The sequence below is a fragment of the Hypanus sabinus genome, chromosome X2 (genome assembly GCF_030144855.1).
Source record: "Hypanus sabinus isolate sHypSab1 chromosome X2, sHypSab1.hap1, whole genome shotgun sequence".
NCBI classification, from domain to species: Eukaryota; Metazoa; Chordata; class Chondrichthyes; order Myliobatiformes; family Dasyatidae; genus Hypanus; species Hypanus sabinus.
In genome coordinates this window covers 35437843-35461409 of record NC_082739.1, presented here as the reverse complement: position 1 = coordinate 35461409, position 23567 = coordinate 35437843, and the positions used below count along the sequence as shown (strand labels likewise).

At 44.3% G+C, this 23567-nt stretch overlaps 1 long non-coding RNA gene across 3 annotated transcripts in view; it reads left to right on the top strand.

Moving 5' to 3' along the window:
- LOC132385238 (uncharacterized) overlaps nt 1-23567 on the top strand; it is a 237053-nt gene that overhangs the window by 20971 nt on the left and 192515 nt on the right. Inside the window, exon 2 of one of the 3 annotated variants that reach the window (XR_009509117.1) lies at nt 4442-4667. The exons of 1 other annotated variant lie outside the window; for it this stretch is intronic. This is a non-coding gene — a long non-coding RNA (uncharacterized LOC132385238). Of the gene's footprint in view, nt 1-4441; nt 4668-9009; nt 9104-23567 lie in introns of those variants that run through there. One more of the 3 variants, XR_009509116.1, reaches the window with a different exon arrangement.

The following is a 23567-nucleotide window of genomic DNA, read 5'->3' as shown; positions in this document are numbered from 1 at the left end:
CTCCTCCACCCCTCATTTATCCTGTATCCATAATCCAGTGGCAACAGTCTCCTGCATCAGGAGTTGCTCTCCAATTCTGTACGCAGTGGCTAAGTCTTGACAACTGTAAGAACATAAGACATCTCATTAGGGAAGACCGTGCTCAAACTAATTGTCAGGTCCAACGTTGGGTTACATAAGGTGTTACGAATGAGGAGCAACTCTGATGGGCAGAAGGGTACAGAATCGCCAATGCCCGCCCCCCCCCCCCCTTTTTGAGAATCACAAAATCGCTATTACTTCGGGTCTGATACCCAGGAAATGAGAGAGATACACAGCATGTCAGTAATGAGAGAGAGACGCAGGATAACAGAAAAGGCAGTTGTTATTGACAATGCAGGAATGCACAAAAGTGGAATGTCTCCTTCTAACAAAAGCGGAACGGAACCACTGATTACTGCTATTGTCTCTTGGAGAAGGAATTGTGTATTGAGTACTGTACTATTCATTGAAACCCCTCAGGGGGCAACCAGAGTGGTCTGGTTGAGGGATTGCATCATCCCAACCTGTTTGACATCCGAGACCCCGTGAGTGAGGATAAAAGACGGGTCTGGGGAACACCCCTTAGACGCACCAGGAGAAACGTATGAGACCGGTGGGGGGCTTGTGTATGTGTCCATCCTTGCCTGGGTGGCGAGTCCTCCACGGAACGGTCTAGCTAAAGGACAGAGAGGGGTCATACGTGAATGACCACAACAACAATGAATCGAAGGATCCAGATCGTAAAAGGAAAGTCAGCAAGTTAATAGCTGTTACTGCTTTTTCTCTCTCTCTCTCTCTCTCTCTCTCTCTCTCTCTCCAACAATTGCAACACCGCAAACAACAACTACTGCAGCCTGCATGAACTGAACGGAACTTTATATTTCCATCGGACAATTCATTATCCCCTAGACAGCGATAGAGCTTATTTCTTATTGCTTGTTATTATACCCGCACTTTTAGGTTTAGTATTGATGACGTATATTATCTGTTATTTTTGTGTATTTTTACTAATAAATACTGTTAAAAATAGTAAGATCAGACTTCAACGGATACTCCTATCTTTGCTGGTAAGATACCCAGTTACGGGGTTCGTAACAAGGGTGAGTGGCCCACCCAGTTCGGTGAATCTTGCAGACCACTGGATTATAATATGGTTCAGACAGTCTTTCGGGGAGGAAATCTGCCACCCTGATCCAGACTGGCCTACACGTGATTCTAGGCCCACTTTGTTGCTCTCTGTTCAAGGATAGTTAGGAATGGCACGCAAACAAAGAACTTTCACTGTACATGTGACAATACCAAACTAGTACCAATAAGCGTTGGCCTTCAAACTCCTTTGAGTGCACATATCTCATAACCTCCCAGAGTACATTTTACACAATCAGGAAAGCTCACCAATGCCTCTACTTTCTGAGGAGGCTGAAGAGAGCTGAACTTTGCACATCTACACTCACATCATTCTATAGATGTGCAGTAGAGAGCATCCTGACAAGCTGCATCACTGCATGGTATGGAAACTGCACTGTGGCCGACAGGGAGGCTCTACAACGGGTCATCAAAACTGCCCAACACATCACTGGCACCAGCCAACCCACCATCAAACATATATACAGAAGCTGCTGGAAAAGGGCCAGTAACATCATGAAGGATCACACTCACCCAGTTCATGGACTGTTTGTCCCACTCCCATCAGGGAGGAGGCTACGTAGCATCTACACCAGGACCACCTGATCAGAAACAATTACCTTCACCAAGCAGGAAGGCTGAGCAACACCTCCACCCACTAACCCACCCCTCCAAACACCCAACCACCACTACTTCATCACTTCCTGTCATTTACCTTATGTACAGACACTCCTGTGCCTAGAATCACTTTAATTAATCTAAGTATATAAGCTACCTTATGTGTTTATATTTATTGTGTTTTTTTATTATTGTATTTTTTACCTTATTGTGTTTTTTTGTGCTGCATCAGATCCGGAGTAACAATTATCTTGTTCTCCTTTACACTCGTGTGCTGGAAATTCCATTAAACAATCTTGAATCTTGAATGCCCTCAAAAAATTGAATTGATGAAGTGACTTTCACACAATGAAAGGGTGACCACAAGGTCGCTTTAAGATGAAAAAGACAACTTGGAACAATTTCTAGGCCCAGGAAAGTAAACTTTAAAATCTCAAACCATTGATGAAATATATTTTGGAGAATGGTGACCTTCAGTGAGTGAGGTCACATACCACCTCATTTCCTGCAGTCTACTTACTTTTGCATTTATAATCCCCGCTCTCGTTTACAGGTGACACAGAGACCTGGGTGCAAGTCTGACTTTGGCTGCTCTCTGTGTGGATTTACTTGTACATAGTGCGTTCTCCCCGTGGCTGTTTGGCTTTCCCCCAGGTGCTTGCTTCTTCCCACATCCCAAAGATGAAAATGGTGGGTAGGTTAATTGGCCACTGGTGGTGATTGGTAGATTATGAGGAGTTAATTAGAAAGTGAAGATAATTAAAACATAGAACAATACACCACAGTACAGGCTATTTGGCCCACAATGTTGTGCCAACCCTGAAACCCTGCCTCCCATATAACCCCCCACCTTAAATTCCTCCATATACCTGTATAGTAGTCTCTTAATCTTCACTAGTGTGTCTGCCTCCACCACTGACTCTGGCAGTGCATTCCATGCACCAACCACTCTCTGAGTAAAAAACCTTCCTCTAATATCCCCCTTGAACTTCCCACCCCTTACCTTAAAGCCATGTCCTCTTGTACTGAGCAGTGGTGTCCTGGGGAAGAGGCTCTGGCTGTCCACTCTATCTATTCCTCTTAATATCTTGTATACCTCTATCATGTCTCCTCTCATCCTCCTTCTCTCCAAAGAGCAAAGCCCTAGCTCCCTTAATCTCTGATCATAAAGCATACTCTCCAAACCAGGCAGCATCCTGGTAAATCACCTCTGTACCCTTTCCAATGCTTCCACATCCTTCCCATGGACACATGGGATAATTGTAGGATTAGGGCAAATGGGTGTTTGATGACTAGCACAGACCTGGCGGGCTGAAGGGCCTGATGACGCTGATTCCATGATTGCAAGAGGTGTTGACGCCTGTATTTAACAACTGGACTTGGCTCTGCTGGTTTACTTAACAAAAACACTTCTTTCTGTATTTGTTTGTGGGACAGGGTCTCAGAGGTAAGGGCAGCATTTTGTCGGCCATTCCTCACTGGCCTGTGAATGCGACGTGAGTTACCACCTTGAATTGCTGCAGTGTTTCTGGTGATATTATTTCCGCAGTGTTGTTGGGGAGGGGGTACTTTTAGACCCTGGCACAGTACGGAAAGGTGATATATTCCTGAATGAGAATGGTGCGCGGGTTGGATGGGACCTGTAGGTGGTGGTGTGTCGTGCTTGGTGATAGGTGTCACAGGTTTTGGATGTGCTGTCAGTGTAGCCTGGGTGAGCGGCTGCCGTACCCTGCAGTTACTGATGTCATTCAATCAGGTGAGCATCCTTATCCTGGATGGCAAAGAGTCACACTAAGAAGCTGTTTTGTGAATCTATGTTGTACCTTTGCATTAAGGGACGACAACTCCACCTAGTACCTTAGGTGTGGTCTAGTGAAAGCTCTGTACGATTAAAGTAAGGCTTCTTTGTACTGGTGCTCATCTGCCCGTCTTTTGACTGCTCTCCTATTGACCCATCTGTGGCATCTGCTGGGTTACAGAGCTCAAAACATCGAAATGGAATTTCCTGGTCCTTGTACCAGTGACTGACCCCAGGCACGAGGAGCCCAGTAGTGTTGACCTAGAGTTCAGGAGTCAACCCATGCCTGTGTCAAACCGGGGGGGGGGGGGGGGGGCTGGTCAGACAGGTAGCTCCTCTGGGCTAGGCCAGGATGCAAGTGTCGCCGGGGTGATAGGCCTAACAGTGCTCCAAAGCTGACCAAGTAAGAGAGGAGGAGGACAGGGCTGGAAGGATCACCTCCCTGTCCTTGCCCAATTCCCTACGTGCTCTGTTACTACATCTATTCAGAGGGTCTGTGGTAAAACTTCTCAATGGTCAGTTGGAGTACAAGAGCTGGAATAGTTCATATTCTGATTTCACTCTTCTCTCTTCTGCTCACACTGGAGTCTCCTGGTGCAGTCGCTGTAGTGTGCAGGAACCAACATGGCTATCACATCCCCGAACTCCACCCCACATTTCAGAATGTAATGCACGATTCCATTGAAATATAATTGAAATTTTTAGAAGCCAGTGGGCTTTAAACTTGCCACAGGACAGTTGTAGTTTAGAGGATGAGTGAAAGGAACAGGGAGCTCGGTGCAAAGTTCCCACTGCTCTACTGTCTCTACACCCAAACCTGTGTGGCTAAGTAGAGCTCAAACAGCATCTCTAAATTCACTGAAGACACCACTGTTTTAGGAAGATCTCAGATGGTGACGAGGAGGCGTACAGGAGTGAGGCAGACCGGCTGGTTAAGAACAACAACCTTGCCCCCAACATTGTGGACTTCAGGAAGGCGATGTCGAGGGATCAGCAGTGAGCAGCTTCAAGTTCCTCTGCGTCACCATCTGCGCCCACCATATTGATGCAATCGTAAAGAAGGCTCACCAGCAGCTCTACTTCATTAGGAGCTTGAAGAGATTTGGTAAGTCGCCAACAACCCTTACAAATTTCTAGAGATGCATGGCGGAGAGCTTTCTAACTGGTTGCATCATAGTCTGGGATGGAGCCTCTAATGTACAGGATTGATTGCAAGGGGCAGTAGACTCAGCCTGCACTATCAAAGGTGAGTGTCTCATCTTCGAGAGGCAGTGGCTTGAGAAAGTGGCATCCATCATTAATGATCTTCACCATTGGGGATATACCCGCTTCTCATTACTACCATTAGGGACAGATATAGGAGCCTGAATGCTATTAGCCCCAATGCTATTAAATTTCATGATTACTACTTTCTTATTCCACATTTTGCACTATTTATTTAGATTGTTCAAGATTGTTTATTTTTTTATTGTTTTTCTTCATTACACTAGAATAAAGCAGAACAAGATGATTGTTACTCTGGATCCAATGCAGTATAAAAACACAATAATCATAGAGGCTACAATAAAAACACAATAAATATAAATACATAAGGTTAGCTTATATTCATAGTTTGATTGATAAGGAGTGCCTGTACATAAGGTGACTGAGGAAACGGTAAAGTTAATGGTGGTGGGAGGTGTGGAGGAGTGGGTTAATGGGTGGAGGTGATTATCAGCTTGATGGCTTGGGGGATATAACTGTTTTTGAGTCTGGCGATCCCAGTGTGGATGCTGCACAGGCCCCTCCCAAGGGGCAAATAGTCCATGAGCAGGGTGGTTGGGATCCTCCATGACATTGCTGGCCTTTTTCCAGAATCTTTCTGTATATACTGACTGTCTTTGATGGTGGGTAGGCTGGTGCCCGTGAAATGTTGGGCAATTTTAATTACCCGTTGTAGATCCCTCCTGCCTGCTCCAGTGCAGTTTCCATACCATGCAGTGATGCAGCTTGTTAGGATGCTCTCTATGCTCGCCTATAGAAGGTAATGAGGACTGATGTGCAAAGTCCGGCTGAAGTCTCTTCAGCCTCCTCGGAAAGTAGAGGCATTGGTGATCTTTCCTGACTGTGTAGGATGTGTTCTGAGACCATGAGAGGTTGTGTGTGATGTGCACTCCCAGGAGTTTGAGACTGCTCACAGTTTCCACTGCTGTGCCACTGATTTAAAGAGGGGTGAGAATAGTGCAAGTACTCCAGAAGCTGACACCCATCTCCTTTGTCTTGCTGACATTAAGGATGAGTTATTTGCCTGACACCAGGCCTCATCTCTGTGGGGAATCTCCCTGTTGCTGGTGATGAGCCCAACCACTGTTGTGTCATCAATGAACTTGACAATGTGATTGCTCAGGTGCCTGGCCATCCAGCAATGGGCTCATCACACAGTGCTGCTGAAGGGTCTCGGCCCGAAACATTGACTGTTTACTCTTTTCCATAGATGCTGCCTGGCCTGCTGAGTTCCTCCAGCAATTTGTGTGTGTTCCTGGGGGGCCATCTGTGGTGTTTGTAACTCGTGGTAATTTTTATGTTTTGACACTGTTCTGCTGCTGCAAAACGATTTCATGTCATCAAAGTCAGTGACAATAAACCTGATACTGATTCTGAAAAACATTGTCTCAACCAAACAAGAAGGTTCATCTAAGAGATATTTGTTACTGATACTAAATCCTGAAGTTTTGCAGCATGCATATTTCTGGCTAAGTCAATTTCTACTCAGCCTCCAGGTGAAGGTTTTTTTGTTAAGCTGGTCGCATATCTGATGATAGCTCCTCAGGGGTTCCAAATACCTGGATGACACTTTTAAAAAATGATGCTAATCTGAGTAAAAGATCATGTCGACCTGCTGAGGGGTGAAACCGCCGTGTGCAGTCTTGAGGGCTAAGAGGACATCTCTAAGTCTCTGGAGTTTCACTGCTTTATTTGTGGTCATTCAACCCCAGGCAATGAATGCCAGGATTCTGTGTGTGTACCACAACCTAGGTTGCTTTAATGTTCAATTTGTTTTGTTTGGGGGAAGGGATTCTTCAGACATATATATGAATTAGGAGCTGGGATAAAGCACTCATCCCCTCGAGCCTGCTCTGCCATTCTATAAGATCATGGTTGATCTCACGGCAATGTCAGCTCTGCATTCCTGTCTACCCGTGGTAACCTTGGTGTTCAAGCATCCTTCTATGCCTGCCCTTGTTTCAGCTTGCTGAAGCTCTCAGTGAGTAAGCTGATTGGCTCCAAAGTTTAGGAGCTCCACAACACGAGCTGAGCGAGGAATGCAATTAGCCGTGGCTCTGTCCTGTTCCAATCAGTGCTGTTGGGCTCTAAACCGGATGATAATGGGGCCAGCACAGAGCAGAGACTTTCTCTGTGAACATTGTTTACTGAACCAGAGGGAAAGAGCTTGTATTTATATACCCAACTTTCAGGACATCCCAGAGCACAATACAGTCAATGCCAGTGTCAATCTCCATTCACATCTCTCCTAATTGCTCTCATTCTCATTTACCTATCAGAACTGGCAGCCCTTTGAGTTCCTGATTATTTCCCACCAGTGGCTGTCACACTGCCCATTCTTTCTCTGTCTGCCTCCACCTAGCATCCTAAAGTGACCTCTGCTCCCCCTCCCTTCCTGACACAACCCGCCTAACATAGTTACGCCTCTCCTCGGTCCTCCAATCTTTTCTTCACACTCCCGTTCTCCATTTTATACTGGCCATCTCCCCTCTCCACTCTCGTGGTGACAATTCCTTTTCTTCCACGAATGCTGCTCGAGGTGCTGAGCTCCCCTAGAGATATTGCTTGTTGCGTACAGTCAATGAAGCTGATTTGTGGTGGCACAGCGGTACAACAATTGGTACTGCTGCCTCGTAACTCCTTCAGCTGGGACTCAATCCTGGTAGGTATCTCCTGTAATTCATAAAGTGGCCACTGAGTGTATGTTTGTGGTCTTCTGCTGTAGCCCATTCGGTTCAAGGTTCGACTTGTTGTGCATTCAGGGATGTCCTTCTGCACACCACTGCTGTGGCATGTGGTTAATCTACCCCCCTCTTCACCATTCCCCATTCTTGTTTCCCTCTGTCACCTCATCTTCTTACCTGCCCATCACCTCCCTCAGATTAAGTACCCTACACCTTTGCTCTCACTACGATTCAGGGCCCCAAACAGTCCTTCCAGGTGAGGTGATACTTCACTTGTAAGTTTGTTGGGGTCGTCTACATTATATGCTGCTCCCGGTGTGGCCTCCTGTATATCGGTGAGATGCGACGTAGACTGGGAGACCACTTCGCTTGTGCCTACACTCTGTCCGCCAGAAAAAGCGGGATCTCCCGGTGACCACCCATTTTAATTCTACTTTCCATTCCCATTCTGGCGTGCCGGTCCACGGCCTCCTCTACTGCCGCGATGAGACCACACTCAGGTTGGAGGAGCAATACCTTACATTCTGTCTGGGTAGCCTCCAACCTGATGGCATGAACATTGATTTCTCAAACTTCCGGTAATTGCATCCCCCCCCCCCACCCCTTCACCATTCCCATTCCTGTTTCCCTCTCTCACCTCATCTCCTAACCTGCCCATCACCTCCTTCTGGTGCTCCTCCCATTTCCCCTTCTTCCAAGGCCTTTTGTCCTTTCCTGTTCGATTCCTCCTTCTCCAGCTCATCATCTCTTTCACCAATCAGTTTCCCAGCTCTTCACTTCACCCCTCCCCCTCTCCCGGATTCACCTATCACCTGCCACCTTGTACCTCTTCCTCCCCTCCTCCATCTCCTTGCTCTAACTTCTCATCTTTTTTTCCGGTCCTGATGAAAGGCTTCGATCTGAAACGTCGACTGTACAAATTGGCTGTCAAGTTTCCTTGATGAAAAAAAATACTTTGCTGACTGCAAAGCACTTGGCCCATTCTGAATGTGTGATAGGAGCAATATTAATTTAAGGTTGCTTGCAGGTTTCTATTTTATATATTTTCCGGAGTTTGCATGTGAAGGGAATTGTGGTGACAGTAACTAGATATGTTATTGAACCTTGGCCCTGTCTCCTTCGTTTAGTGAGTGTTTAATGACTAGACTGGGGCCTCTGTCCTTTCTCATTCCAAAGCACAATGGCCTGGACCTTCCTCTGAAAGTGTGGCTTTGTCAACAGTTGTGTTTCAACCACTGATTTTGTTGTTCTCTTTTCTTCTAATAAAGTTTAAACAAGTGCTGGCTGCTTTGCTTCATTAGTTAGCAACTCTCAGCCAGGATATTTTTGCCCTCTGACCTCTTATCTCGACCACCCGCCCATGCTGTCATTTCTCCACTGTTTCATTAACGCAGCCATTTCGATGCCTATAAGCAGCCTTCGGCCTTCCAGCCCTTATTACCATGCGCAGGAGAGAGGGAGTGTAATTGGCCATTCTGCTCTTACCTACCACAGTCATGACAAAACTCATCAATCACAGGCTGCCTTTGGCACAGTGTGAACCTCCCCAGTACAACGACACATCCCACTTGGAGCACTACTGCCTTCCGCTGAGGTAAGCAAGCTCCAGCTTAGGGGCAGCCAGAGGGTCAGCAACATATCTGTTCTCCCCATGAAAAGAGGAATGTTTATTGAGAGCAAGACTTGTAAAAACCTCCCCCCTTCTTCTCTCCCCAAGGGGAAAGAAACTGTCTGGGCTTTTCTAATTGATGAGGAGACTGTTACAGAAGAAAATGCTATAATGGAGAGTAACAGGCAGGATAATGTGGAATTGTAGAGTGTTCAACTCAAGAGTTATCAGATTACACAGAGAAATGGAGAATAAACATAGAAAGTAATAGTGGGTATTATACAACAATGGCAAAGGGACACAGAGTGTAATCAAATAATGGAGAGGCTGGGGGAAAGTTGGAAGGGAACTGTATTTGAAATATAAGAAATATTTTAAAAATAATGACAGATTTATGAGTGCAATAAAATACTTTGGAAGATGGTGCGAGATGGGTGTCAGCTCACTCCGCAGCTCTCTGATGGGAAGGGAAAAACTTGGATGGACGTACACTGGTTGCTGCCTTTCTATCATTTCTTCACAGTCCGTAAAGTTGAAAGACAAGAGATATACACAGAAACTGTTGGAGGAATCTCGGCAGGTCGGGCCGAATTTGCGGAGGGAGAACGTGTTCATCCTTTTAGGTTGACGGGCTTTCATCAGAACCTGATGAGGCTGATGGAAGGTCACTAATCTGAAAAGTTGACTCTTTCTGTCATATTGATTCTGCCTGTCCATGCAGTATTCCCAGAGTTTTCTGCTTTTATTTTAGGTTTCTAGCATCTGCAGCTTTTTGATTTTTGAATCTGAACATAACTGACTTCCTTTGCCCTTACCTCTCCCCCTCATCTTGGTCTCATGGTTTGGTTCAATATGCCTTTTCCTCCATGAAGTTCCCTGTGTTCCTCCTCTCAAAGCCAATGATCTCACTCTTCTCCAGTCTTCCCTCATAAATTGGCTGAAACCAAGGGTTCATGTGGCGCCTCCAGTCTGAACTGCTCGGGGCCAGCGGACGGCACCATGTGCAGAAAGAGGATAGGTGATCGGGCATGGAGTGACCAAGAGGGTGGGTGGTAGAGGTAGGTCAACAAGATACCCACTTATTGCCCAGCAAGTGGAGGGTTGGGAGTTTGCAGCAAAAGTAATCATTTTCAGTCTTGGATGATTTTGATGACCAGTTTAAGATGATTGCACTAACTTGTGAATGATAGCACTAACTCCTGGTTTAGGACCCTCTGAGACATAAGGCTACCCTGAGCCATGAAAGAGCAACTGGGTCTTGCCAACACAATCATCCTGAGCCTAAGATGGGTTAACTCACATCAGCCTTTGGCATGTCTATCACACTGTGAGATGCTGAGAGCCCATTTGCTAAAGACATCCAGTTGTGAGTGAATGGTTGGAATTCCAGTTTTTGGCCTTTCTCCAGGATGTGCATCTGCTGAACACTGGCTATGGTTCAGCTGTGAATGGAGAGCAGACTTGGACCAGCTGGAAAAATGGGCTGAAAATTGGCAGATGGAATTTCATGTTAACAAGTGTGAGGCGTTGCACTTTGGGAGGACAAGGTAGGGTAGGACTTACACAGTGATGGTAGGGTACTGAGAATACAGACAATATGGCAGGACTGTAAGCTGACTGAGAATAGGGCCTTCAGAGGGTCAGATTGACCATATATTAGACACATAATAATGTCAACTAACAGAATGATTGAATGACACCAGACCCAGTTGACTGCAGCATAGTTCAAATGATTATAACAGAATCAGATGATCATATAAAAGAGTCCAGTGACTTTGCTATATGATTGAAATACAACTGACTAACCATCCTCTGCGTGTTTGGCAGATGAAGATGCAAAAACAATGCGACCGAGGGCAACGAACTCCAAGCGGTTCACCAAGCTACTTCTTTCACTCCTTTTACATCTTCTGCTTCTTTCAATTGTGGTTCTGCTACTGTTGGAGCCTATGATCTACAAGGTGTTTTTGGGCCGATTGAGCAATCTGGCACTTTGCTGTCCCCGAGTGAGTTCAGTGAGATATCAAGCAAAATGTGGGGCCTGGAGGCCAAGGAGCAGGCCCATGGTGGAGTCCATTTCTCGCCGATTTTGCTAAAGTGTCGAGGAAGATTGAAACCAACGAGGATGAGAGTGGAAGGAGGGTGGGTGTTCAGCGACGATTGCCTGCATGTTACCGGTTTCTCTCTCTCTCCCTCTTGCCCGCTGCTCCCAGAGGAACGTGTCGGCATACGACTGGTCTCTCTCTCCCTCTTGCCCAATGCTGCTGGAAGATGGCGCTGGAGTTCTGGGTCTTGGGCAAGGTTTAATCGACGCATTCTGTGGTTTGGACTCTGTAGTTCATGTTTATGGTTTCTGGTTGCTCTTTTTTTTTGGTGTGATTTTGATTGAGACAGGCTGGCTCTGTGGCCTGCAGATAATGAAGATGCAGCGCTGGGTTAGGGTGAACTGAGCTGAACTGAACACGCCTGGACATTTATGATAACTTTGTGGTTTGGCGTTTTATATTCTGTGTTTTAGGCTCTTTTTTTTGCTGCTTGTGTGATTTGTTCCTTTTTGCGCGTGGGGTGGGGGTGGGTTTGATGTTTCTCTTTGAACGAGTTTCATGGTTTTCTTTGTTTCACGGTTGCCTGTGGGATGATGAATCTCAGGGCTGTATATTGCATACAGTCGGCCCTCTGTATCCGTGGGTTCCGTACCCGCAGAGTCAACCAACTGCGGATCGAAAGTATTCGGAAAAAAAAATTCCAGAAAGTTTCAAAAAGCAAAACTTGAAATTGCCGCCTGCCGAGCACTACGCTGAATCCAGGCAAATGAAGTAATGTGTTGGCATACCCTGCTGTAGCCTCCCATCATTTCACAGATCCTCAGTCTCTCTCCAGCACTCACTGTTTGAGCATTGTTCGCCTCGTGTCTCGTTCGTTCGCTACTTGTGTTGTGAACGAGAGGAAGGAGTTTAAGGCTAGTAAGGGATGGGTGGCTGGCTATGTAAGTGGCTACAGCCTCAAGAACTTAAAGATCACGGGAGAATTGGCATTGGCTGATGCCGAGGCAGCATCAGCGTTCCCAGAAGAGCTACAATGGTTGCGTCTGTACTGAATATGTACAGACTTTTTTTCTTGCCATTATTCCCTAAAAAATACAGTATAACAACTATTTGCATAGCATTTACATTGTATTAGGTATTATAAGTAATCTAGAGATGATTTAAAGTATACGGGAGGATGTGCATAGGTTATATGCAAATACTACGCCATTTTGTATAAGGGACTGGAGCATTTGCGGACTTTGGTGTCCGCGGGGGGTCCTGGAACCAATCCCCCGCAGATACTGAGGGACCACTGTACTTACTTTGATAATAAATGTACTTTGAATCTTTGTTTGTTCCCGAGATTTATTGTACTGCCTCAGGAATGTTTAGACAGAGCTTCACTCGAACTCCAACTTACACTGTACCTGATAGGATACGATAGAGGGAGTTTCAGATCAGATCAGATCAGGAGACATTTCCTGAGGTTGTAGAGCTCACGGTAGGGCACATAGTGAATGGAATTTACCGTGGCATGATGCAAGCTGATGTTAAAGGAAAGTGTCCATTATCCCAAGGAACACAGGACAGTTTACCATTTCTCTAGCTACTTTGGTGAATCTTCCTCATTGAGATTTAAGCTAAAAATGGGAGGAAATTAATCACAAACAGATGGGAATAATCAATTCATTTGTTCAGGTCAGTAACTAAATGGTCTCAATGCTCCCAGCCACTTGACTTAGTCCCCAACCAATGTGAACCATACTTTGGAGATCTCCCTTCACAGCAATAAATTTTACTTAGTGAACCCAGTCTTTTGATGAAGGCCCTGAGCCATGGGGTTGTGCTGACACTGAGCTATGTTCCACACTCTTGTTGTCTCAGCAGGGAGCTGCCTTCATGAACATGGCTGTCTACAGTCCTGATGTACCTACCTGTATGTCCCCTGTTCCTTCCTTCCCCAAACCCTGGAATAGCTGACTTTACCCCACTGCAATTATTAATAAGCACTCAGTTTGTTATTACTCCTTGCTAAAAATTCACCCTGATCACTTTTTCTGTAGGCTAAATGTTGCTTCTCTTCACATTTTCTCTGTACCTTGCTGACCTCATTATTTGGGGAATTATTGTTCTGTTTAAAGCCTGGACTGGCCGGAGTGTGATTTATTCATCACACTCAAGCTGGGAGGAAGGAATGTGAACTCCTTAGAGACACACTCCCCATCAGTGGTGTGCTCTCTGCAGGTGCATAACACAACTCCTCTAATTGTTTTCCCTGCTTTGAAACACCCTGTTCTTGTAAAAGATGAACAACATGTTCAACAATTTAAGGACATGGCCTCATTAGAACTACATGCATGTTGTTAAAGGCAAAATTATCTGATTGGCCAAGATACTGCGCTAGGCACCCCATAGCCTATCTGAATAATCCAGAGATATAAATTTGAATCCCACCCATGGAAATATAGAGAAAGACCTGGATGTAACAATTTTCACTATTAATATTATGCCTCACTTTTTTCATAATAAAATTGTGGAATCCAGCCATCCGTTTCAATTGACTGGGGATGTTAGTTTAGGGATTGTGTTACTGGGCTAATCTGGAGAACTGTTCTAATGAATGGCAAGTAAGAGTTCAAATGCCAGCCCAACAGCTGTGGAGCTTAACTTCAATTCATTAAGCAAACCTGAATCAAAACATAACAATTAGTAATGGAAATCATGAGAAGATCAAATTATTGTAAAAGCCCATCTGGGTTCATTAAGGTGTCTGGGACATTCCAGGTGACTCCAATCCTCAGCAATCTGGCTCAAATCTTAACTTCCTTCTGAAATGGACAAGCAAGATTTTCATCTTTACAAAGCTACTTTGAGTTCTTCAAGTTAGCCACCAGCTTTTTGAAGGAATTAACGTGAAGAATCCAACATCCAAGTTAGAGAATTGCAGCATTTGGAATAAGTTTACTATCGATCAAGGTAAATATTGAACTCAGTAAAAAATGCTCTGACAGTAGGTACCCCCTCCCAGAAATGAGAGAATCCAGGGAGGATGAGTCTGAGGGTCCAGTTGTTGGTCATACCTTCCAAAGAGCTTTAAGTATGTGTTGCATAGTGACAGGGGACTGCAATGTATCTGCAAATGGGAAAAGGATCAGCCAGCCAGACAGAAGATACAGAGCAACACATATGTAACGCTGGAGGAGCTCAGCAGGTCAGGCAGCTTCTATGGAGGGGAATAAACTGTCAACATTTTGGACTGAAACTCTCCATCGGGACTGGAAAGGAAGGGAGCAGAAGCCAGAATAAGAAAGTGGGTGGAGGTGAAACTCAGGGTCATTTACTGTATCTAGTGCTCCCAGTACAGCCTCCTCTGCATCAGCGAAATCCCATACAGATTGGGGGAACTGTTTCGCCCAGTATCTTTGCTCCATCTGCTACAAAAACAGGATCACTTGGTGGTCACGCATTTCAATTCTGCTTCCCATTCCCATTCTGACATGGCTTCCTCTACTGCTGTGATGGAGCCACACTCAGGTTGGAGGAGCAATCACTCATATTCTGTTTGCATAACCTCCAACCTGATGGCATAAACATTGATTTCTCTAACTTTTGGTAATTTCTCCCCCTCCCTCCTTCTCTCTTTTCCCATTCCCCATTCTGGTTTCCCTCGCACCCCTTCTCCTTACCTACTCATCACTTCCCTTTCGTTCTCCTCTTCCTCTTTCTTCCATAGTCTTCTGTCCTCTCCTATCAGATTCCTTTTTCCTCAGCCATTTATTTCTTCCAGATATCTCCTCCCAACTCCTCATTTCATACCCCCCTTCCCCCTCACCTGGTCTTACCTATTACCTGCCAGCTTTTACTCCTTCCTCTTTCCCCACCTTCCTTTTCAATCCCGATGAAGAGACTTGCCCCAAAATGTTGACAATTTATTCCCTCCATAGATGCTGCCTAACTTGCTGAGTTCCTCCGGTATTGTGTGTGTATTACTCAAGATTTTCAGCGCCTGCAGAATATCTTGTGTTTTAAGAGAAGATGCAGAGCTCTGGACTGTTAGCATGAAAGATATGAGTCACAGGAAATAATCTTTTATTGATATCCTTGTTGAGAAAATATCAAAATCTTTGGTGAAATCTTGTAGATAAGGATGAATTCTCAAAGGACATTTGATGTAGAAGTGTGTAGGAGGGTTGTTGATAAAATTAAGGTGCAGAGCATTTTTTAATCAGGTCATGGCAACAGAAGTTATTTAAAGGTTAGTAAACAGAGAAGAGGTGGAGTTTTTGCCCATACTGGCGGGTTGAATAGTATTTTGTTTCAAATCATTTAGATTTGGGATAATTTGTATTCTTCCTGTCATGACCTCTGTTTTTCCCAAATTACTTTGGAGCTAAAGAAATGCTTACAAAAAGTGTAGTCATAGATGTAATGTAGGAAACAGATACCAACTATACAGACCAGGCCTCCAGACATAAAATGAAATAAATAATCAGTCAAACTGGTTTAAATAAGATTGATTGAGAGGTAAACATCAGTCAGGAGTGGGAGATTTCCTTTGCTTGTGAATATTTGGCAAGCTTCTGGTTTGATATTTCTGATGGTTCCTCTTTGCCAGCTCTTCTCCCTGTGTTATATGATCTCTCTAATGCGGGGAAAAAGAACAAGATAAGTGTGTGTTTGTGTGTGTGTGAGAGAGAGAGAGGTATTGACCCACGGAAGGAGTGCATTTGCTGTAGGGGGAACTGCATCACATTGGTTGTGGACTCAGCTGGAAGTATGGCGATGATGACGACTTCCTTCTGCCTGAGGCCAGTTGGGCTTGAGGGTGTTATGATAGAGAGCTCTTGGGAAGATGGTGGAAGTGTATGGGCTTAAATTAGAGGATGTTGCTGAATTTACAGGTGTGCTTGTTTTCCCTGACCTAAACAAGGGGGATGTTTTATGGGTAATACAAGGGAGCATATTTTCAGTCTCCACTTTATTAGGCACCTCCTTTACCTAATAATGTGGCCAGTGAGTATATGCTCATGGTCGTCTTCTGCTGTAGCCCATCCACTTCACAGTTCAATGTGTTGTGCACACCACAGTAGTAATGTGTGGTTATTTGAGTTACTGTTGCCTTCCTGTCAGCTTGAACCAGTCTGACCATTCCCCTCTGACCTCTCCCATTAACAAGGTGTTTTCGTCCACAGAACTGCCACTCACTGAATCTGTTGTGCGTGAAAATCGCAGGAGATCAGCAGTTTCTGAGATACTCAAACCACCCCTGTCTGGCACCAATAATCATTCCACGGTCAAAGTCACTGAGATCACATTCCTTCACCATTCTGATGCCCGGTCGAAATAACTCAATCTCTTCCTTTTATGCACTGAGTTGCTTCCACGTGATTGGCTGATTAGATATTTGCATTAATGAAAGTTTTTTACACAGATGTTAGTAGGTACATGGAACATGGTGCATGGACAGTGGTAGAGGCAGATACATTAGGGACATTTAAGGAACTCTTGGATCGGTTCATGGATGATAGGAAAATGGAGGGCAATATAGGGGGGAAGGGCTAGATTGATCTTAGAATAGGCCGAAGGGCCTGTACTGTCCTGCAATGTTCTATGTTCAATATTCTGAACACCTCACCACAGGACCAGGGCATTGCTTTGTCTACAGTTTTTTTTCTCCAAACAGACTCTGTTATTGGGCAGTCAGTGTGATTTTCTTTTCTCATCCCTGGAGGAACACTTGCTCATCTTTGTGGATGAGGCTGGCAGCAATCCCCGTGTTGATATATAGTCGTACAACACACTAGAAGACCCTTCGGCCCAATGAGACTGTGCTGGCGATTATCTTCACATTTTTTATTTCCCATCAGCCCCACTCGGATTCTACTCCTTATCCACACACCTGGGGTGATTTACAATGGCTGTACATTTTTGGGTTGTGGGTGGAAACCACAGGCCTGGAAGAAATCCACATGACTACAGACAGAACAAACACACTCCCTGTAACTTCGGCAAAGGCCAGGATCGAACCTAGATCTCTAGCGCTGTGAGGCAGTGGCTCTGATAGCTGTGCCACAGTGCCCCCCCCCATCCATTCCTCACGCACCTGAGTGCAGCCCTTACTCATTGTTCCCCATCTATTCGGAACTGGCCTTTACGTGCATCTCTGACCATATACAGTAAGGCCAGTAACCAAGTGCCTAATGCACAGCTTGAAGATACAGAGCAAAGAGCAAAATGAGTGGTGCTTCTGACATGATTTCCACCTGCTCATCCACCATCCCCGTCCTTCAACCCTTCATGTAATTCTGCAGTGGTGTTTGAAAGCCACCTGCAGATTAACATCAGGGGCATAAAGCAGCTTTTCTCCATATCAGGCAATGCCTTTTCACTCCCAAACAAGGGGATGCAGTGCAGGGAAAAGACAATATAGCAAGGGCTAATCTTAACCTTTTCCTGACTCATGAATACAGGGCAGTTGGTGTGGAACTCACCTGAGTAATTTACCCATCCTGGAACAACCAGGAACAGACTGAATCTAATTTTAGACTGTCAGCCCCAGAAACCCATTGCAGAAACCAAAGCTGAGACCATATTTGGTTGTCTCTTGTACGCAATTATCTTGTTTACTTCAATTAGCTTCCCTGCTAACTCATTCCAACGAATCTGTTCAAAAAATGCTCTGCAGCATTTTCCAGTGCTAAGCACCTTCCTAATGGAAAGACGTAATTTGGATGAAATGCTGTAAGTCATCTTAAGTCATGTATTCCACAGGTTATCCAGAAACATTAGTAAATTATCCAGTCATCGTCCTGGCAGATGGACCCTGGCTCGAGGGAAGCTAATGCCTGCTCCTTCTATTAATATTGACCAGTCCGTGACCTGCTCCTCTCCCCCCTGGAGGCTCAACCTACCTGGTGTGAAAATGTAGACCTTACCATAAACCTCTTGAAGTGAATTGTTGGAAATTGCACTGTCATTTTAACACAAAGTGTACATAATTAAAACACTTGCACTGAATGACCATGCTAGGGTTACACTGACACTAGGATAATTTATAGAGAGTAACTGAAGTGGCTGATCCCTGCCATCTGATTCCAGTTATTGGAACGTAAACAAGTGTGCTAAGTTATTACAGTCCACGAGTTGGTGCATATCAAAGCCCGAAGATGGTTTCAATCTTCAGTCGAGGTCTGCTTTCTCAGGCTGATGTTACCAACTTCAGATTGAAAGGTTACAAACGGATGCAAGTGGTTTAGTGCAGATGAAACAGACATGGAATGTAAATTTCTCCCAGCAAATTGGAGGGGAAGGAGCTGAGATGAGAAAGATCAGGTGTGCTTCAGATCAAAGGAGGAACAGTCAGAAAGTGTCTTTCATTGACATCATTGATCACAAAGAGCTTTGAGTTGCCCAGGGTAAGAAAGCACCAAGCATACTTTTTGATGGTTCAAAATATCTTCTACATTTTGTAAAAAGGCAACCATGAGTCATGATTTGTTATGCAAAATAATTTTACTATCATTCAACCCCCTTCAGAAATTAGCAGCGTTTCTGGAACAAACTACACACAGTAGCAGTCATGAATGGGGGGTGTAGGATCAACGTGGACTCAGTGGGTCCAAGGACCTGATTCAGTCCTACATGTCTCTGTGACCTGTGTAGGCAGTGCAGGTTGAGTCCCCCTTATCCGAAACGCTTGGGTCTAACACTTGTTCATCACACATACTGTAGGTACTTCACAGTAAAAATTATTACATACCATTAATATAATGAAGATATAATGTGTGCAGAGTAACGAAAGCAGCACAGCAGTATTGGGAGAAAACCTGAATCAGCTGTTGAACAACAACAAACAACAGTTGGCTTTCAGTCTCCACCTATGAGGCCGTGTTTTGATTAAAAGGGTACAACACACTGTATTTGTATTTTATGTTTTTTAGGTTTTATGTAAGGTATGAAAATAATCAGCTTTGTAGACTTGTTCTGGTGTTAGATCTTCATCAGCGTTGATCTTCGCAAACTCATCAATGAATTTCTCTGCTGCTTTGTGATCAGCAGACTCTTTAAAACTAAATGTTGTGTCTTTTCGTAAAGTTCTGCAATCAGCCTGCTGAACATTCACAATTACCTTCAACTTCAGTACCTCGTGATCGATCTTTGCTTGCTTCATGACCAGCATACCTCGAAGTGGCATGTGTTCACTCTAACGCTGACGAATCCATTCTTTCAATGCATGATCGAGACCTTGGTTTTTTGCTTTATGTGCTGTCTTTCTATTTTCCATTAACTTCTGTTCATGATATATGTGAGGTCACCTCTCAGTACTGTCTGTGGTGCTCAGAGACCTGTGCATCGCCTGGGAGCCTTCCCAGCATCTTGTGGAATTTTCCGTTTGTGCTGTCAAGTCAGCACTCAGAAAAAAAACTTGGATTTCGGAGGTGTTTGGGTTTTGGATTTTCGGATAAGGGGTACTCAACCTGAACTATAGAATAGGCAATTTTGATGCATCTTTACATGGTACACCTTTTTTCCTGCTGAGGTGCTGTTGAAGGAACAATGCTAGGCAGGACACTGGGAAATGTTCCCTGCTGTTCTTCAAATCGTGCTGTGGGCTCCTTCACTTGTAATGTCACAGCCAGTGGCAGCTCTGATCAGAAGCATGAGGTGATGGAAAAACTCCATTTGCAGTGTCAACTCTTCGGAGTTTCATATCGATGCCCTTTAACAGAAAGTGACAGATGTTTAAGTCTTGTGTAAGTTTTCTTTGAGTAAAATACAAAACTGACAGGCCGAAAAGCAAACACTAGGAAATCTGCAAATGCTGGAAATTCAAGCAACACACACAAAATGCTGGTGAAACGCAGCAGGCCAGGCAGCATCTATAGGGAGAAGCACTCTGATGAACGGTCTTGGCCTGAAACGTCGACAGTGCCTCTCCCTATAGATGCTGCCTGGCCTGTTGCATTCCACCAGCATTTTGTGTGTGAGGCTGAAAAGACCAGCTAATCCATCAAGCCCATCCCACACCTGGGTGTCTGGGGCATTCAGATGACATCCTTCTGAAATCTACCACACAGACAACATATCTGATCACCTATCCTGGTTCAGTTTCTGATCTTTGATATTTATTCCTGCAAACTATTTTATTGTTCCAATATAACTGGAATGCTTTTGTTGTTAGTTGAGCCAGAAGAGGAAGATGATTGCTAAATCTAAAATCAGCCAGTCCCAGCCCTGAATTCATTGAAGGCATGATAAATCGCGTAAGAGCGTAAGTGTTTTAGGGTTAGATTTAGGGTTTGGGGTTGGGAACTAGAGATTTTCCATGAATCCACCCCTCAGAGCTATCAGATTACCTCCACTGTTTAAGTGTCTGTGCAGGCCTCAGCCTGAGGCAGTGATATCTCCTACGTTTGAACAGTCTGCAGAATATCACTGCCCAGAGTTTGTTTTGATGGTGAATAAGGTTAGAACTATTCTATAGCAGAGAGTCGGTGTCTTTCTGGAAAAGGAGAATAATACTAAAGAATAAGGAATATTTCACAAATTGCAGACTTTGGGAAGCACTTACTCATTAGCCAGATGATGTACTCTATAGAAATGTAGTAGTGGAGTGCACAAGAGTTAGCCTGCCTTGTATTTTCCTTATGGAAGTATATATAAATGTATTGGGTTTTTGGAGACCACCCATTGTTTACTGTCATGTAGGTGAAATGCCTTGCAGAATCTGAACTCATCGCACTTAGCTAGACCTGACGAGGTTTATTACAACCACTTCCCATGGTCTATAACATACTTCTGAATTGCTGTAGTGATGGCAGTAATAACTATAGGGTTGTCACTCCCAGAGCCAGCTCATTAATGAAATTCATTTTTAAAAAAAAAACAAGGTAACATTTTAACTGAAAGGGTACGGGAAATAAATGGAAAAAAGGAATCTTCTCAGAAACAAAGCTTGAATTTTCCGTCCGCAATTTCTTTGTCACTTGAAGCTCTGTGTGGAGGGAATCAGATGGCAGGGATTTGAGGAATCAGTGATGATGAATGGGAAAAGGCTCCTATCGCAACATTAAGCATCTGGTTTAACCCTCCTTCTTTATAAAATTTCTCAGATAGCCAACATATTGAGTCAAGTATGTTCAGCTATTCATGTTGCATTAAATTGAAACATAACTGAGGAATTACTAAGGCAGAGATGTTGCCAATACTTTGGGAGTAATCTGAATCTATATCTATCCCAGCCCACACTACATCCCCCATCTCCAACCTTCCTTTCTCCAACAGTCACCGGAGAATGTCAGACTTGGAATCACAGGAGAGCAAATGATTACAGAAAAGTAGGACCAGATGACAACTTCCAGCGATACTGGGCATCCAGCCATGTTTTAACTTAAGGGCAGCATTGTTAAGGAGGCCCAAACCACATAGTGTTCCAAGTGGAATAGTTTTGAAGATGGATATCTGAGCAAGCAGTCCGGCAAACAGCGTAGCATTCGGTGACTTGATGTTAAGCTAGTTAAATGAATGTTGCTGGAAGCCATCAAGCAAATCCAACAGAACTTGTCTCATTGCAGTGTCTGCCTCCTGGCTGCTGTCATGGAAAATACAGCTTCAGAGCAAATGACTCAGAAAATTACACTGGGGATTGGGAAGGGAAAATAAGCAGTCAGGGCAGAAATTTGGATTTTGCAATTCTTTTGCAAATAGACAGGACGGCATCCGATGGACTGAGGGTTGGTAATTGTGGAACCACATAATTGAAGCCAGATCCCAGAGGCACTGTGATGCAATGTGTAGGATAGCTGCCACATAGATCTGGTGACCTGTGCTCAATTCTGACCTCTAGATTTATCTGCATGGAGTTTGCTCGTTCTGTCTGAGACTGTGCAGGTTCACCCTGGATGATCTGGTTTCCTCCCACAGCCTAAAGGCATGTAGGACAATGGGTTAATTGCCTGATGTAACTTGCTCCTGGTATGTCGGTGAGCTGCAGAGTCAGGTGGGAGTTGATGTGAACGTGGGCGGAGTTAAAACGGGATCAGTGTATTATGACCATAGATTGATAGAACACTCTTGATGGGCTGCAGGGTCTGTTTCTGTGCATCCTGAATTTTGGCATCCTGCTGTAATTGTTAAAAAGATATTTTCCCTCGGTCACACTTGCACTTCCTTGTGCGTGATCTCCACTGCTCGTCCAGCCCTCTGGGCTCATGTACATACAGGCATCAAGTCCGCCTCACATCCCATCGGTGCAATACACTATCCTGGAGAGCAATGGGAATTTACCTTTAATAAATTCTGTGCCGATACGCTCAGAGGAGCAACTCTCCTCCACAACTTTCCTCAGATCCTCAGATCAGTCCGGTTTGCCTTAACATTCACGGGAATGCCTACCCTCAACATTGGCACAAGCGGTAGTGTTTATTTTTTTCATAACCACAGGACGAGGTGGTGAAGGTCCATTGACAGAGTCTTCAACAGCCCAGAGAAGGGAGGTGGGCAAACCCAGACCATTCCCAGATATCCATTTATGAACAGAACCTTATGACTGGGAACAGGCAGGTCACAGATGTTGAAAACCAGGTTTTTTTATACAGGCAACCCCACAGTTATGGGAGTGAGGAGGTGCAACTGCATTCCTAGAATCATGATTCCCACAATACAAAGCCATGTCATCTGTGCAGGAATCAAGAAATGTGAGTTGAAGAAAAATAAAATTTGTTTATTTATTTGTATTATTTTTTCATGTAAATTCCATAAGAACATATTGACTTCCATATTCAGATAGTGATTTGAGAATTCTGTTAGGGAAAGTCTCCATTACCCTAGCAACCATTACACAGGGTTTGCTGGTACCCTTGATCCCACCTTTATCCACAGAAGTCAGTGTGGGTGTTGGATTAGGATAAGGGGTAAACGATTTAGAGGAGATATGAGGAGGATACTTGTTTTGTCAGCATGGGCACGATGGGCCAAAGGGCCTGTTTCATTTGATTCTCTGGCTAAAATGGTGTTCTGTATGTTCGCTCATTGCAATTCAAGTTGTGTGTGGAAATTTTTCAGCTGATGGATAATATGGAGATGCTGCTGCACCTTCGCTGAAGTAGTTCCATTATTAATCATTTTATAGATTCATAAAATATAAGGTATCATAATTATTATATTTATATATTCACAGTTTTTCAACTAAGTTTAAGCATGTATGTAAGTAAAACAAAGACATAAATGATTTTACAACCAAATATTTCATACTAAATGCATGGAGCAGTATGTGAAACGCTCCTCTGTTTTTGGGTCCTTAGTGAAGGCACTCAATTCTTAAAGCAGAAGAGAACATTAGAGAAACCCTGGATTCACCCAATGTCCCCAGAAGCACAGATTTTTTTTCCAAATTATCCAAAGCTTTGGAGTTTCCAGAAATG